This window comes from Peromyscus eremicus, chromosome 14 (assembly GCF_949786415.1).
Source record: "Peromyscus eremicus chromosome 14, PerEre_H2_v1, whole genome shotgun sequence".
NCBI classification, from domain to species: Eukaryota; Metazoa; Chordata; class Mammalia; order Rodentia; family Cricetidae; genus Peromyscus; species Peromyscus eremicus.
In genome coordinates this window covers 67,995,536-68,013,990 of record NC_081430.1, presented here as the reverse complement: position 1 = coordinate 68,013,990, position 18,455 = coordinate 67,995,536, and the positions used below count along the sequence as shown (strand labels likewise).

The 18,455-nt window shown below is 41.9% G+C and overlaps 1 protein-coding gene across 1 annotated transcript in view; it reads right to left on the bottom strand.

The window, feature by feature from the left end:
• Atl1 (atlastin GTPase 1) overlaps positions 1-18,455 on the bottom strand; it is an 81,073-nt gene that overhangs the window by 40,391 nt on the left and 22,227 nt on the right. The gene's annotated exons all lie outside the window — the stretch shown is intronic.

Genomic DNA, 18,455 nt, shown 5'->3' with positions numbered 1-18,455 from the left:
ATACACATTTTTATTTTTTATTTATATGTGTGGTATGTATCTCTGAGTGAGTATGCCATGTGTGTGCAGGTGCCCATGGGGCCAGAAGAGGGCACTGGATCCCTGGAGCTGGAGTTATAGCCAGTTGTGAGTCACCTGATTTGGGCACTGTGAACTGAGCTCAGGTCATCCGGAAGAGCCAACAAGTACTCTTAAGCACTGAGCCATCTCTCCAGACCCCATATTTTACAAAATAAACAGAAAAAAACTATGACCCAAATGACCAGGAACTCTAGGACCCAATCAACAGACCCAATCTTAAGAACTCATGAGATAGAGGAGTGAAGATAAATACTACAGCATAGAGTCTCCAGTGAAATTACAGCAGAAATTTCCCCAGTCCGAGGAAGACATGAACATCTAAACACAAGAGGCATTGAAATGACAAACAGAAAATACAGGAGAACAACATATATCCAACATGCAAAACCACAGCACAAGACACATGTGCCTTTCCACTCTTCACAAGTTAACGCTGATGTAGAGCAATTGTCAATTTAATAATAAATTTTATTATAATATTCTTATAGATTTAGCACTTGGCTATATTTTATAAACTCCTTATGAAAATATGAAAAATATTCACATCTATTGGGCTTTAAAGTTTTGCTTTTGATATTTAAATCTGTCAGGAATTGATACTTGGATCAAGTATAAGAGAAATCAAGCTTTTCTATACCAGCATCAATAACACTCTATCTTAACTGAAATAGAGCAGAAAAGTCATTACCTATAGTATGGAAAGCTTGTCTTACTCATCTAATTAATATTAGTCTGGGCCATTTTAACACTTTGCAGCTAAATACTATAATCAATATGCTAATTAATTTTAAATTTAAAATTGCACTGTACTGCTAGCCATGGTGGCAGACGGTGGCAATCCAGTAACTGGTGAGGCCGGGGACAAGAGGACCCTGAATTTGAGGCTAGCCTGGACTATGTAGTAAGCAAAGGGTTCCTATGCCCTCTTCTGGCCTCTTCAGGCACTGCATGCACGTGACACATAGGCAAAACACTCTTACACAGAAAACAAAAATAAAGAAAACCTTCTTTAAAAGGTAGTACTAGAGATTGTGCTGGTTGGAGATTTTCCTCCAAGATCCATGACTTCACTGGCCCTGAGGAGTAGGTTTCCAGTACCAGGCATGGTTTCCCTGTTGTTGGGAGGGTCTTAAATTCAACTAGAGACCTGCTGGTTAGCACAAGTTATGTGTGCCAGCACAATCACTAACAACAAACAGCCTTTCTAAGTTAGGGAATACGTGCATTTACACTTTTCATAGTTATTTGCCTAACCGCTATAAAGATACTGTATTCATTTTAGTGTCTGTCCCCCTGCAATGACTGATCAACCATGCAAGGAGCTGTCAAACCCTTGACCTTCATAAATCAGATACATTAACTGCTTATCAGTATCTTTTCAGCTTTATTTGCATGACACTGAATATCTTTTTATATGTAAAGTCTTGATAAGTTTCTTACTAGTTGCTTGTTTGTAACTTCTGTCTGCTGTCCCTATTTTATACTTAGAACTGTGGTTTAAGTTGATTTTTGTGTAGTGAGAAGTAGGAAGCCAAGTGTGGTGGCATGTGCCTCTCACACAGAGACAAAATACAAGAAGCAATATAAATGTCCATCAAATGAGAGACTGTTTAATCAAGTGTGGTTTATTCACCTATGAAATATAATACAATTGCAAAGAATGAAGAGGCTCATTTGCAATAAATGCCATTGCATATTCTAATAACTCAAGATACAACATAGTATGTACAATATGTCTAGCTCTGAGAATGTGTGAGTGTTTGGAATGTTTGAGGGGTTAGAAGAAACACGGCACAGACAGAATTGGTTGACAGGGTTGCGTGGGGTCAGATCAGTCGGAGGGAGATGAGAGATGGGGAGAATTTGAGACAAGATGGGTGTCTTAGGGTTTCTACTGCTATAAAGAGACACCAGGACCACAGCAACTCTTACAAAGGAAAACATTTAATTGGGGTGGCTCCCTTAAAGTTCATAGGTTCAGTTCATTATCATCATGGTGGGACATGGTGATATGCAGGCAGACATGGTGCTGGAGGAGTAGTTGAGTGTCCTATATCCTGGCTTGCAGGCAACAGGAAGTGTCACAAGAAACACTGGACAGTATCTTGAGCATATATGAGACCTCAAATCCCACCTCCACAGTGGCACACTTCCTCCAGCAAAGCCACACCCACTCCAACAAAGCCACACCTCCTAATAGGTCCACTCCCATTGGGGACAATTTTCTTTCAAACCACCACAGTGGGTATCAGGAATATGGAAGAGCAAAGATCAGTGCATGTTTCCTGTTTGTTGGTCCTGGCTCTGCCTTTGCAGGGCAGAAGTGGATGACATAGGTAAGTCTGACCGTGTTTGTTTGTTTGTTTGTTTGTTTGTTTGTTTGTTTTTGCAGTAGTGGGTATGAAATCTGGGGCTTTTAGTGTGCTAAACAAGCACTCTAGCACTGAGCTATCTCCTGTGCCCGCCCTAAACCAAGATTTGTCCTCATCAGATTTTTGCCTTCTTGAATATGTTTTCTTAAACTAAACTTAGAATCAATTCCCCAAACAGTATTCAAGTCTCAAAAGAGAAAAAGAAAGGAAACAGATGTCAGAAGCGAGCCAGGTAGGGAAAGCGTTCCACTATGGTGGACATGGACTGATGCTCAGCAGCAGAGAACCACCTGGCAATGGTTTGAATATGCTCTGTTCCCTCTGAGACATGTTGAAATTGGTTCCCATGGAGAGGTGGAGGGACCATTAGGAAGTGATAAGGTCATGAAAACTCTTGTGAACATACTGTCTTTCTTGAAGGACTCGTGAGTTCTCAGAAGAGTGTGCTAAGTTCTGCTCTGCAGGACTAGATGAATCACAGCAGGAGAGGACTTAAAAGTGCTGGTGCTGGCCATTACAGATGAGGACGCTTCTTCTGCAGTGGCACGGATGACTGCAGACTCACAGCTGAGAGTGAGAGACACTGAAGACAACCTCTCCCCGCCCCCACCCCTGAAAGAACCAGTCTAGACAGGAAGCCATTGAAGAGAGCCTTAAAAACTGTGATAAAATGCTGGAGTAGCTCTTCACAGCTGACGGCTTCCGGCAGGGGCACAGGGAAGGACTCAGTTTTCTCTAAGGTGCAGGCCACTGGGAGTTTGACCATGCTCCAGTGAGAATACGGGTAACACAAATTGGACTCGGTGTATTCATGTTCTTTTTTTGGAGAGGGTACAAAGGCGGGGGGGTGGGGGGGTGGACCTGGGAAGACTGGGAAGCAAGTGTGCTCAGGGTGCATTGTGTATCATTCCCAGATAAGCAATAAAAAATTATGTTGGAAAAAAACTATTTCAAAAGTCTTTAATGTTAGTAATCCCTTCCCATACCCCCTCCCCTCCCCTATACCCCATTGTTCTACTCCATTAATCCTCCTGTTCCATTATTCACTCTATAGAAGTTAATGGTAAGCCATTATTACTGAAATCACCACATACTTAAGTCATAAGTTGTAAAGAAATCAAGCTGGTACCAACCTGGAATCTTCATCCCTACTGGCTAGCTTTCATGGAGCTAAAAGGTTCTATGTACACTAACAGGGAAGCAAAGTAATCAAGAGTCTTAGCCAGCTGTGAACTGTGTGAGCTACAATAACCACCACCAGGCAATAGTTTCTCACTGGCGCAACAGCGGCATGAATGTCATGGGAGCAACCAGCCGCTTTTTCTGATCAGATGTAATGCCCACTCCAGACAGAACCCAGACCTGGTAACTAGGCACTGGACCAAACCCGTGCCTGGCTTAGGGGAGAACTTATTATTCTCCTGCTAAATGCACAAAGTAATAAACTGTCCCTTAAGTTCTTACCTTTATATCCAAAAATCAGTGCCTATTTCAATCCTCATCAGAGAAACTTCTTTTTGCAGTAGGTGGTAATTAATCCAGAGACCCACAATTGGTCATTACTCAGAGAACAAGACTTTACAGAGTTCTTAGCTCTAAATGGGACATCTACAGTACACTGGGCTCAGGTTAGAGCAGAGAGGCAGGGAGGATTGTAAGAGCTGGATGCAGCAAACAGTATCTGCCAGACATGACAGGGTCCTTGCACATCGTACTCACAGCAGCCATGACTGCACGTACAAGACCTGCACAAGATCAAGTCAGCGGGATCCTGGCATGCATGGGGGCGGGGACTCATGAAGTCCCACTCCTAGCTGAGGGTCTACTGGCAAATGATGGCTGCTGGGAGAGGGAGGGCCGGTTCTCTTTAGAGATGTGGGCTCTGAGAGGCCACCTCCATTCCAACAGATGGTCCTTACCCATGCGCACACAGGCGCACTAAATGGACTTGGCAGGTTTAAAAACAGAGCACGTGATGCTGCCAGGGAAAAGGGCTGAGGGGTAGAAAGGGGAGAAAATGGAGAGAAGGAATGAGAGTTGATCAAAATAGGAAAGAAGAGTGACGCTGCCCTGACATGCTGTCTCTCTGGACAGCTCCTTGCCCTTCAGTTGTCTGTCATGTTAGGACCCTCATTAGACACGAGTCATGTGACCATGTGCTTACCCGCCTTAAGAGAGTGAGTCACAATAAATCTCTTTTCTTCAAAAAAATCATCCAGTCTCAGGTTTTCTGTCACAGCAACAGAAAACGGACAAAGAAACAAACACGTTCTTTCAAGTTTTTGCATGCTGGATTTTGTATTCTAAGCAGAGAAATTCTAATCTTATGTGATATTTCTAAGCCACTAGAAGCTGGTACTCAGCTATTGAATTTTGATATGCAGAAAGGGAAATTTAAAAAAATTAGAACAAATAGAGCAAATAATCATTATTATATAACAGAAATACTATCAGAATGTGTTACTAATTTTCTTAACTTAAACTTTGTAAAGAAAAAAATATATTCTATCTGTTCAGCAAATATTAAACCAGGAGAGATAACCAGCTCTGAGTATGCTAGAAATATTTTAGAGAAAATACATGGTGCCTAGGAAACTGTATCTTGGCAACAAAAATGTAAAGGGACTGTTACTTTTCTTTGAAGTCTGTCTAATGATAGAACTTGAATTTCTAGTGAAGGATCCTCTGTCTGCTTAAATGCTGAGAAGGCCTCCAAAGTAACAGTGTCTCCACAGAGAGGCTGGGGGAGCTGAGGAGACAGAACAGAAAGTTAATTCATGAAGAGGAATCGTAGAGCAGGAGCAGAGCCATGGGCTATAAAGAGATCGTGTACTAGGTGCGTCTCAAAGCGCCAATGCATAGCGATTAGGTACTTCTGCTGCGCTAATGCTACTGAGGAACAGCATTCAAAGAGGCAATGCCAATGCTGCAGCCTCGGAGCCTGGGAAAGAATAAGGAAATCACTTAGCAGAAATTTGATTTATTTTTATTTGGAAGCAAAATTCCATAAATCATCCCAAATCTGTCAGTGACCATAAATCTCTGTGTGTTTGCTTGCTCGTGACTTCACACTGATAGCACTGTGTGTATACATACCTCAACAGAAAAAGAAAGAAACTAATGCAAAATGAAGTTCAAATTCCTGATAGGGATACAGGGAAAACCTCCGTCTTCCAAGCAAAGACACATTAGTTAAAAAGAAATAACCTTCAAAGCCAGCCTGGTCTACAGAGTGAGTTCCAGGACAGCCAGAGCTGTTACACAGAGAAACCCTGTCTCAAAAAACAAAGGAAAAAGAAAAGAAAAGAAAAGAAAAGAAATAAACCTTTCTGGTAAGTGTGTGTGTGTGTGTGTGTGTGTGTGTGTGTGTGTGTGTGTGTGTTTGTGCTCACATGCACATATATACACATTATAGGTACACTCAGACAGTGTTGGAATTAATAAAAAGTTAAAAATACATATAATTTTTGCCCCGAACAATTCCATTTCCTGGAATCGATTCTAAGGAAATTATCAGAACTATGCACATGTATTTATAAGAGATTCATAACAACATTATTTATATAGTGACAAATCAGAAATAATCTAAAGGCCTAATTGCGAGATACTGTAAATAAATTGTGGCACAGGTATTTTATGTGAAATATACAGTCATTTGAAGTCACAGTCAGCCGCTCAGAGCACCGGCTGCTGGAGAGGACCTGGGTTCCATTCCCAACACCCAGCTCAGCAGCTCACAACCATCTGTGACTCCAGGCCCAGAGGACCTGACACTCTCTTTGACTTCTGCAGGTACTTCATGCATGTGGTGCACAGATATGCATTCGGGCAAAGATTCAAACACACAAAATGTAAAAAAATAATAAAATCTAAACATAAAAACAATTCAAACGATGGGTATTTGGTAGCATGAATGCTTTACATTGCAGCCAGTAGCCATACGTGACTATTTAACTTTACAGAATTAAACTTAAATGCATTAAATATTTGGTTCCTCACTGTTGTTTGCCCTACTTAACATGTTCAGCAGCCACACTGGCCTATGTCTGCTCACATTGGACCACTGCAAGTATGGAACGTCTCTGTTACCACAGAAGGCATTGCTCCTACACAACAAATATTCTGACTAGAATAACCCAAGCACACAGTTAATAAGCTGTAGTTTAGGAAAGTCGATACTGTTGTAGATAGTTAATTAATACCCAAAGAGAATAAATTACATCAACATACATTAGAAACAAAATTGCCACTTAGAGAAAATCTATAGCCATATATATCTATATAGATATACTATATTGTATATATGTATATATGTAATGGACAATTTGGGTGTATCTTACATTTTTAAAGTTAAAAAAGAATAAAAGAATATGTCTAAAAAAGTAAGAGATGCACAGAAATTAGGTAAATACAGCAGAAAAAAAAGACACTGAATAATTAGAGATAAAAGACACACAAATTTTAAAAAAAGAATTTAAACCAAGAAAAATAATAGAAACCAAGAGCAATTGTGCTGTGTGAATGAATGGACAGGTTCTAAGAAAGGCATGAATTACTAGAAGTGACTCTAGGAGAAAGAGAAAGCACTAATTGCTCTATAACCAATGCAGAAATTGGATCAACAGTTCAAAATCTTATTTTAGAGACAGCAGTTTAGGGTGATTTAATAGACTAGTTTCCTGGAACTGGATCATTATTTTATATTAACTGATAAAAATAATAGAAAAATAAATAGCCTCTACTCATTTTATAACCTTAATATAATCTTGACAGTTTAATACTAAAGTCAAATAAAGAAAGTACAAGGAAAGAAATTCACTATAAACTTCTTTGTAAATATCTTAATCAAAGGATTAATAGGATCAGCAATGTATTTCAAAAGGTAACACTGAGTAGCCTAGCTTTATTGTAGGGTCAACAGATGACTTTAATAGAGATTCAGTAATGTACTAAAACATCCTAATAAATTTAAAAAAAATCATATTGTTTGAATGCATGACAAAAATTATTCATTAGCAAATCTGCTAATGTTCAATATTCAGTGATTATTTTTAAAACTATAACTAAAAGACAAGGACAATCCCTAGGAGGCCCACCCTCTTCTGAAGGGAAATAGAGAAGTGGACCTGGGGGGGAAGGAAGGTAGTGGGGAGGGCCTGGGAGGAGAGGAGGGAGGAGAAACTGCAGTCGGGATATAATATATGAGAGAACAATAAATAAATAAGGATTTAGGACATAGCTCAGTAGTAGAACACTTGCCTAGAATGTGCAACACCCTAGGCTGAATCCTTAATACCATCTCTCCCTCCCCAAGCTCACATACAAAATAAAGAGAACAGGAAAACATTTATTTATTTATTTGTTTGTTTGTTTGTTTTGTGGGTTTTTTTTTTTTTGTTTTTTTTTTTTTGTTTTTTTTTTGGAGACAGAGTTTCTTTGTGTAATCCTGGATGTCCTAGAACTCACTCTGCAGACCAGGCTGGACTCGAATTCACAGAGATCCACCTGCCTCTGCCTCCCAAGTGCTGGGATTAAAGGTGTGTGCCACCATAGCCTGGCAAGAATAGAAAATTAGAAAAAGAAAGAAGGGAAGGAAGGAGGGAAGAAAGAGGGAAAAAGGGAGGGTGAGAGGGAGGGAGGGAGGGAGGGAGGGAGGGAGGGAGGGAGGGAGGGAGAGAGAGAGAGAGAGAGAGAGAGAGAGAGAGAGAGAGAGAGAAAGAAAGAAAGAAAGAAGGAAAAGTCTTGACCTTTTGTAGTAGAACAAGGAGAAGAGCAGGGAAAATTTGGGAGCATTGGGGTCTCCTGAAGGCATGCAAAGTTGAGGAACTAGCCTGGCAGCAAACTGCAGTTAATTTCAGTCAATGTTGGCTCTTCACTCAGAAGCAGATATCCATCTCATACCCTTCTCCTAGCCCCATTTCCTGGAATAGTGTGTGCAGGTTAGAACCAGGATGGACAATAAGGACTTTGTTCTTCAAAATTTGGTATCTATATTCTCACTGTTGAGAGTAGCTTTGATCATGGAAGGATACCCACAACCAGGAAGCTATTGTTGAAAGCTCTCTCACTGTGGCTCATGTAGACTTCTGTCTTAGTTGGGGTTTCTATTGCTGTGAAAAAAAATCATGGCCATGCAACTCTTTTTTTTTTTTTTACTTTCTCAAGACAGGTTTCTCTGTATAACCGCTGTGGCAGTCCTAGAACTCACTTTGTAAACCAGGCTGGCCTCGAACTCACAGAAATCCACCTGCCTCTGCCTCCTAAAAGCTGGGATTAAAGGCATGCGCCACCACCACCCAGTCCATAGAAACTCTTATAAAGAAAAACATTTAAGTGGGGCTGGCTTACAGTTCAGATGTTTAGTCCATTATCACGGTGAGAAACATGGGGGTGTGCAGGCAGACATTGTGCTGGAGAGGTAGCTGACTGTTCTACAGCTGGATTGGCAGGCAGCAGGAAGAGTGTGCCACACACTGGGCCTGGCTGGAGCATCTGAAACCTTGAAACCCACCCACTAGTGAAATTCTTCCTCCAACAAGGCCACACCTACTCCTACAAAGCCATACCTCCTGTTCAGTCCAACTTCACAAGAGGGACTCCATTTTCACCTAGACCACTGCGTCAACAGAGGGAGATGACTACCCCCTAAAATTTGTTCTATCCCAAATTTCCAGGAAATGGTTTAACCCCAAATGCCCAAGAGACAGCCTAACCACAAAAGCTCCATCCTCTCCTGAGTGGATGGCTCTAAGCTAAGGCAGAATCATAAACCCCAGAGGCTCCCTAATAGGTTGGGGTCCGCCACCCTGGAAAGTCCCTAACCACGTCTCCCATGTTCTGTTACGATTTGCAGATTTTTCCTTTAAAGTGCTTGCTCTCCCCTGCCTTGAGGACGCAGTCTGCATCCTGACACCAGCCGCCTTCCTGATATATCAGCCTTTTTCAACAAATTTTGTTTGCTCGAACTTGGTCTTCCTGGTGGGTTATTCCCGGTTTCACAGACCCTGACACTCCTAATGGTGCTACTCACTATGGGCCTAACGGGTGCCATTTTCATTTGAACCACCACAACTTCCAAAGGTCTCAAAGGACTGCTACCTCACCCCACTTCCCGTTTCTCCTTCTGTCCTCTGCAAAGTCAGAGGGCATTCAAAAGCCACGGGGTACACAGGGGAAAGTGACCACTTCCCATGACCAAAGAAAGATGGCAACCCGGGAAAGAGACGAGGCGCCTTGAGTTTGTAGTTCACACTCGACACAACAATTAAAACAACTTATTTTACTTTATCTTATTTTATTTTTGTTTTGCTTTTCTGAGACAGGGTTTCTCTGTGTAGCCCTGCCTGTCCTGGAACTCTCTCTAGACCACACTAGCTTTGAACTCACAGAGCTCTCTGCCTGCCTCTGCCTCCTGAGTTCTGGGATTAAAGGTGTGTGCCACCACCGCCTGGCTAACTTTTGTTTTTCAATAGCAAACCATGGGGGGCAGCCCGAATATGACTTCTATAATTAGCATGTATTTGATTTAGAGGTCTACTTCTCAGCACATTGCAAGGCACACAAACAGGAAAGTGTGACTTGTTTAAAAGAAAACCAAAACAAAACACAGCAATCCTCCCAGAGAAAGATAAGGTGACAGGTCTGCTGGAGAATGAGTTAAAAGCTTTCTCACAGTACCGCAGACATGCAGCATGTCAAGTAAACGTCAGCGGGAGCACTGTAGCTGAAATACAGCAAGTCAGTGCTGTATGAAAAGTAAGTATCTCGAGCCGGGCGGTGGTGGCGCACGCCTTTAATCCCAGCACTCGGGAGGCAGGGCCAGGCGGATCTCTGTGAGTTCGAGGCCAGCCTGGTCTCCATAAGCGAGTTCCAGGAAAGGCGCAAAGCTACACAGAGAAACCCTGTCTTGAAAAACCAAAAAAAAAAAAAAGAAAAGAAAGTATCTCAGCTAAAGTAAGTACACAGGCAAACATAGAGCTATTATTATTTTAACGAGAGAAGGAATGCAGTGCAAATGTCAGTAGAGACAAGAAACTTAAAAGGAAACAGATTCCATAGCTGGAAATTATAAGTGAAATGAAAATTTTACTGGAAGGGTTTAAAAGCAGATTTGAGCAAGAAAAAAAATTTAAAAAAAATACTGAAAATAGATCAGTTTTTAATTACTCTGTCTAAAGAACAAAAATAGAAAAGGGGGTCTTGAGAGTGACTTAGTTGGTGAAGTATGTGCTATGAAGCCGTGAAGACCTGAGCGCCATGTAAACCCTGTACACTGGTACACGCCATGTTCCCAGGATGGGAGGCAGAGACCAGGGGATGCCTGGGTCCTGACAGCCAGATTGACTTCCAGGTTTCATGAGAGACCCTTGTCTCAAAAAATAAGATGGAAAGCTGGGTGGTGGTGGCGCACGCCTTTAATCCCAGCACTTGTGAGGCAGAGGCAGGCTGATCTCTGTGAGTTCGAGGCCAGCCTGGTCTACAGAGTGAGATGCAGGAAAGGTGCAAAGCTACACAGAGAAACCCTGTCTGGAAAAACCATAGAAAAAAAAATTAATAAGATGGAGAGTGATTGAGAAACCAACCTGACATCAACCTCTGGCGCGCACACACACACACACACACACACACACACACACACACACAAAACCCTCAGATACATGCATATATACACAAAAAGAAAGATGATTTTAAAAAGTGAATACAGCCTAAGAAACCTAAGAACACCATCAGGTGTGCCAGAAATACACTGTAGGAATTAGAAAGATCAATTGAAAAATAGTAACTAAACTTCCTACTTGATGAAATATATGGATAAAAAAAATCTAGTAAGTTCAACAAATACCTAAAACTAGATAATTTTCATATTTTTGGCAATTAAATAATACTCTTACATAACCAGATGACAGGGGAAATTCAACAATTTAGTGAAAATCAAAGCAAAGAGCCATAGTCTTTCGAACAGCTTAAGACAAAACAAAACAAACAAAAAATACAAGTGGGAGCTGGAGAAGTGGCTCAGCAGTTAGAACACTGACCGCCCTTCCAGAGAACGTGGGTTCGACTCCCAGCACCCACATGGTAGTTCACGACCATCTGTTACTCCAGTACCATGGAATCTGATACCATCTTCTGGCCTCCTTAGGCACCAGGCATGCATGTAGTGTACAGATATACATATAGACAAAATATCCACACACATTAAATGAAATTAAAAACACCTATGAAAAAGGATTACCAAAAATGTTGAAAATTACAGAAAAAAAGTGTGAAAGATTAACTTGAGTGCACTGTTAGTGAGAGTGTAAATGATACAGGTGCTGTAAAGCAGAATAGTACTTTGTCAAAAAATTACCAAATGATCCAACAATTATATTTCTGTTTATCCACTCAAAATAAATGAAAGCAGTGTGTGGTAGTTTGAATAAGAATGGTCCCAACAGGCTCTTACATTTGAATACTTGGTCTACAGTTGGTGGAAATGTTTGGGGAAGAGTAGGAGCTCTGGTCTTGTTGGAGGAGGTATGTCACTAGGGGGGTGGCATTTGAGGTTTCAAAAGTCCACACCACTTGGCTCTTCCTCTGCCTTCTTGTGGATAAGGCTCTAAGACCTCAGCTACTGCTCCAGCACCATGCCTGCCTGCCACTGTGCTCCCCACCGTGATGGTCATGGACTCACCCTCATATGCTCTTTCTTCTGTAAGCTGCCCTGATCATTCATGCTGTCTCTCCACAGCAACAGAACAGTAACTAAGAAGTTGGTACCAGGGAGTGGGCTATTGTTATAATGGATTAGAACATGCTGTTTTGTGGAGGAATGTGGAAAACTTTGAACTTTGGATTAGGAAAGTGGTTGAACACGGTAAGTGGGACTTAATGGGACATGCTAGTAGGAACTTAGAAGACAGTAGTGTGAGAGCTATGTGGACCGTGGAGGCCCAGTGATGTGGGATGTCCTTCTGTGTGCTGTGAATATGTGTTGCTTTTATTGGTTGATGAATAAAGCTGCTTTGGCCTATGGAAAAGTAGAACATAGCTAGGTGGGAAAGCCAAACTGAATACAGGGAAAAAGAAGGGCAGAGTCAAGAGAGACGCCAGCCAGCCAGCTGCCCAAAGAACAACATGCCAGCAGACTGAAATGGGTTAATTAAGATATAAGAGCTAGCTAGTAATAAGCCTGAGCCATCAGCCAAACATTTATAATTAATATAAGCCTCTGAGCAACTATTTTACAAGTGGCTGAAGGACTGGACTGGATGCAGAAAAGCCTCTGGCTACAGCCCAGCTCAAGAGGTTTCAAGGTGTTGGGGGGATAATATTAGCAACTAGGCTAGAGATCACTCTTACGTTATTTTGGCAAAGAATGTGGCTAATTTTTGCCCTTGTCCTAAAAATCTGCCTCAAACTAAATTGAAAAGTTTTAGACTAATTTTATTGGCAGAGGAGATTTCAAGACAGTCTACCATTGATATGTCGCATGGTATTTGTGATCACTCTTGTGCAGATCTACAATAAAAAGCGCAAGTAGGGCAAAAAGAAATAGAAAACATACAGTTTGAGGAGAAAAAAAAGTCTCAGAAAATTTATGTTGGAGCCAAGGTTTGTACTGAAAAAGGTAAGGAGACATAGACTAAAGGAAGTGGTGCCCTCAGGATGAGACACCCCCCAACACCCAGATAATTCTACAATTTGTAAAAATAAAGGGCCTAAGATTATCCTTTCCTAAAGAAAAAAATATAAGACATGAGGTCTCAAAAACAATTTGCACATCAATTTTTACAGAAACATTTACAACAAATAGCAAAAGCATGGAAACAACCCAATGCCTATCTACTGATGGAAGAATAAACAAAATATGCTGTATATTTTGTTTGTACATTGTATATGTATTGTTTTGTTCATTGTATATGCACAATGAAACATCACTTGTCTTTACAAGGGAAGAGAATTCTGACATATGCTAAAATCTAATTAAGCATAGAAAAGAATCAAGTGAACAAGTCAATTACAAAACATAACATTGCATTTATATGAAGCACCTATGGTAGTCAAAATCACAGAGAAAGAAAATCCAATGTTAGTCTTAAGGGGCTGAGAGGAGAATGGATGGGGAAGTGTGCTTAATAGGTGAGGAGTTTCAGTTTCAGTTTTAGAATTAATTTAAAATGGATGTGGTGATACACAATATGAGTATTTAGTGTCACTGAGCCAAACACTTAAAATGATTAAAATGGTAAAATTGTGTTATGTATATTTTACAATAAAAAAATACTGAAAAAAGTAAGTGCAATCTTTAAAATCAAGTAAGAGACTATGTTTAAACTTTCGGATATGGGAAAATTTCTTATGCTATAAAAATCACAAACCATGAGATGTGGGTGAGCCAGCCCCAAAGTTGTGAGCATGGGAGAGCTGTCCCATTACTCATTTGTCTTGTGGCGGCATGGGCGGGGGAGAGATGTCCCCATCAATGCCTAAGCCAGGTGGGAGAGTTGGCCCTGAGGTCATAAGCTCAGGAGAGCTGTCTCTGACCCCACCAGCTGCAACACTCGGGAGAGCAGGCCCTGCACCTCACCTGGCTCTGCTGGCAGAGGTGTGGGTGAGTCAGCCCGGAAGTTATGTGTGTGGGAGAGCTGTCCCCACTACAAATCTGTCATGCAGAGGTGTGGGTGGGGCAAAGATGCCCCCCTGACCCTTTGCCCCTTACTGCCTGTGACAGATGAGCGAGCTGTAGCACTCAGGAAAGTGGGCCCTGCTCCATGCCTAGGCAGCACAGTAGAGCTGACCCTGTTGGTATAGGCTCGGGTGAGGTAGCCCGAAGGCTGAGAGTGGGACAGCTGGCCACACCCCACTTATCTGCCATGCCCTTCCCCCTCACACCACCCATCAATACCTGAGGCATGTGGAAGAGCTGGCCCTGAGGTCATAAAAGTGAGAAAGCTGTCACTGCCCCTCATCAGCTGCAGCACTTGGAAGAGTGGCCCCTATACCTCGCCTGGACAACACAGTAGAGCTGGCCCTGAAAGTGTAGGTGTGGGAGAACCTGACCCTGAGGATGTGAAAGCAGGAGAACTGGTCCTGCCCCTTGCTCATTGCTGCAAGGGGTGAACTAGCCAGGATAATGCAGAAGAGCTCCCCCTGGTGGTGAGGACAAGGGAGGGCTGGCAGGCTGACCAACCCTTCAACCACCCTGGAGGGGAGTGTTGGTCCTGTGGACCCAGGGCTGCAGGACCTCCATGACACAGGGCAGCAACAGGATGTCCAGGAAGAGTTCCATTGAGGGCCCAGAATCAATGGTGTAGCAGAGACCAGGGTCCTCAAATCAGACCAATAATTCTTTGCAATGAACACCTGCATGTAAAAATGTATGGATAAAGGGGTTTACTGTGCAGCTTTACTGCATCATACTGCAGCTTCCACGACAAGATTTTTCCTTTCTCTTTCTCCCTTTTTTCCCCCCTTTTTTCTCTTAAATTTTGTTTTATTTTATTCTGGGGTGGAGGAGAGAGGTGGGTAGGATTGGGAGGCATGATGTAAAAGACACAAAGAATAAATAAAAAGAAAGTTAAAAAATAATCACAAACCATAAAGGGGAATATTGATTAATGTTACGATATTTAAACATAAAAAGTCATATCACAAAATAGGATCTGCACAAAAAGATATATAAAGAATTCAGAAAATCAAGAAGATTAAAAAAACAGAATGGGCAAAGGACAAACAGGCATAGAGTGGAACTCATGAACATGAAGAAACACAGGAACTCATGCTCACATGTCAGTACAGGTGGGCTGAGAAAATGATGAGGCCGCATGCTACTTTACAACACTCTCTATGACACCAAGAGTGCATGAGGAGACAGGGCGAACAAAATATTTTGCTTTTGGAAAAGTGCACACTCTAGATTGCATTTATATTACACTGTGAAATTTCATCTCCTAGAAATGTCACAGAAGCTACACCCATTAAATCTCATCAGCCTGGCTGCCTCAACAAGAACTGAACAAAGACAATACCAGTATACACGCTAACATGGAAGAGGGAGATCTCATGGGGCTTCAACCCTAGACAAAGAACTATAGCCAACTAAGGAATGCTGAGAGCCGGAGAAAGTTTTCCCCAGGGAAGAGCCCCCAAACTGGCTATCCAATACCAAATGGTCAGCTGAAATTATCTGCACACAAGTAACTTTATATGGACTGAGCAGGATGTATTTACATAGCTAGGAATATATGTGCATTTACATACTATGTAACAATTAAAGAAACAGAGGTCATGAATCTGAGAGAGCACAGAAGGGGTGCATGAGAGGAGTTGGAAAGAAGAAAGGGGAAACGATGCAATTATATCTTAATTTCAAAAGAAATTTAAGTGTAAAACTAAGGCAGTCCTGGTGGTGCAAGTCTATAACGCTAGCTACTTAGGATGTTGAGGACAGTAAGCCTGAGCTACAGAGTGAGTTCACGGTTAATGAGACTTAGTCTTAATGAGACTTAATGAGACTCAGTCTTAAAATAAAAAGCAAAAAATGTACTGAGAATATAGCTCAGTGGTAGAGTGCTTGCCAAACTGATACAGGGCACAGCTCACTCCCCAAGACTGCAAGAAAGAAGTAAATAAAAAACAGAACTAAATAATCTTAGGTACATCTATTTATTTAGGGACATATTGGGCTCCTGATTTAAGAAGGGAGGGACATATATTTACTTAATGGAACTATTCAAATTATCCGGAGGACAAGAACATCGAGTGTGTAAATGTGTTCACCTCTGTAGGGGGAAGGAGAGGATGCCACTAAGGAGGGCCACATGTAGAGTGAGGGAAAACGGATAAAGTTCAGCTGGAGGGAGGGGACACAGGATCATCATTACTTTAAAGCTGAATATGTGTATTTTATATGCTCTTTTCATAAAGATATTCATATGAATTGTTATGGTAAAGAAGAAAAGCTTTCAAACCTAAAAAACCTTTTCAAGAGTGGAAATATCTTGGGGTGGATGATTTTCCCAGTGAGCACAGGATCTCATTTATAGTTAGTCTGGACTAAAGGTAAGTTTGATAAGGGGACAAAGGTATAACCCGGGAGTCATCAAAACAACTTGGTATCAGAACCTAAGTCTGTGTGTGCCTGTGCGTGTATGTGTGTGTGTGTGTGTGTGTGTGTGTACATGTGTGCATACATGTTTACATGTGTGTGTGTTTGTGAGTGTTTGTGTATGTGTCCATGTGTGTGCATGTGAATGTGTGTGTGTGTTATAGAATAATCTTTTTGTACACTGTGAAGATGTGTCTTTGCCAAGGTGCCTTCTGATTGGTTTAGTAAAAACTGACTAGCCGGTGGCAAGGCAGGAGATGTAGGTGGGACAGCTTGACAGAGGATGACGAGAGTCTCAAGCAGACGCAGAGAAAAAGATGAACGTGCCATGTTGAAAGAAGGTACCACCATGTGGCAGAGGGTAGATAAGAAATATGGGTTAATTTAAAGTGTTAGCTAGTAATGACCTGAGCTACTGGCTGAGCATTTATAATTAATAATAATTTTCTGCGTGGTTATTTGGGGAGTGGCTGCTGAAACACAGAGAAACTCCACCTACATGTGTGTGCACATGCATTTGTGCATGCATGTGTGAGTACATTGGCATGTGCATGTGTGTACATGTGTGTGCATATATATGTGTGAGTGGTGTGTGTGTGTGTGTGTGTGTACACATATGAAAACTGTATTTGGAAAGAAGCAGTGGAATCAAGTTAAATGAGAAAACTTCAGGAGGTAAGACTATACAGCACATGTTTATATATATGTGTGTGTGTGTGTGTGTGTGTGTGTGTGTCAAACAGTACATATTATATAAATGTGTGTGTCATGCAGCACATGTTTTATATATATGTGTGTGTGTGTGTGTGTGTGTGTGTGTGTGTGTATGTGTCATACAGTACACGTGACCTAACAGAAATTTAGAAATTTGTGGTTTTGTTTCATGAGGACAAGGTCTGAAGAAAAACATCCCTCCCAGGGTCACGTGTTTGAACACGTGGCTCCCCACTGGTGGCACTGTGTGGCAATGCTGTGGACTTTTAGGAGGTGGAGGCTTGTTGGAGGAAGTGGGTCAATGGGAGTGGACCATAGGTTTTATAGCGAGGCTCTACTTCCTGTCTGCTCTTCCTGCTTCCTGTTGATCACCTTGTGTTTTTGAGGCCACGCCTCCTATCTTGGTGGGCTGTCTCCCTTCTTCTTATTTAGGATGTGTTCTCAGGCGGGTTTTCATGAAGGCAAGAAAAGTGACTAACACAGCTGGTCGTGGCCACTTTCTAAACAGGAGACAACAAGCAGTAGTGACCATAACAATAGCCCAGCTCTACGGCAGTTTTCAAAGTCAACTTCACACTTCAGGAGCCAGGAAGAGAGTGGGATGCTGACCTGGAATGCACTCTGTACATTCTGTACCCTCCAGGACTATAGTAAGAGAGTGTGGCATCCTATGTAGATCTGACCTCTGTCTTGAGTGACTCCTAACCCACCAGCTTTCCCATGTCCTCCCGTATATGACTGACCACAGCCATCCAGACCATCACAGCCTCCATCACACCCTGTCATGATAATCCCGACAGTGTGATCTGACATGCAGAGTTCTCCCAAGTAAATGCCTGGTGCTGGGCATGTGTTCTTTCTGCCAGAGAGACATCAGCTCTGTTCTACTCTAATTAACCACATTTCACCAGAACATTCTTCAGCTTCTTTGACATCATCTGTATTTCCTAAACACACAAAGGCAAACTCATTTAAACACTTATACCACATCAGTAATGGGAATTACCTAAAGAAAATGTCTTTCCAGTCTTTTTCTATGCTGTACAAACGCTGCTCACACGTTCCAAGACAGCAGGGTTTCCTGATTCCCAACACCACACCCCCGAGTAGACATGGGAAAAAGCAGCTGTGTCCTCTGAGACAATCTCAGCTCTGAGACCTGGCAGTGGGACTGACATCAGGATCTTGTGTCACAC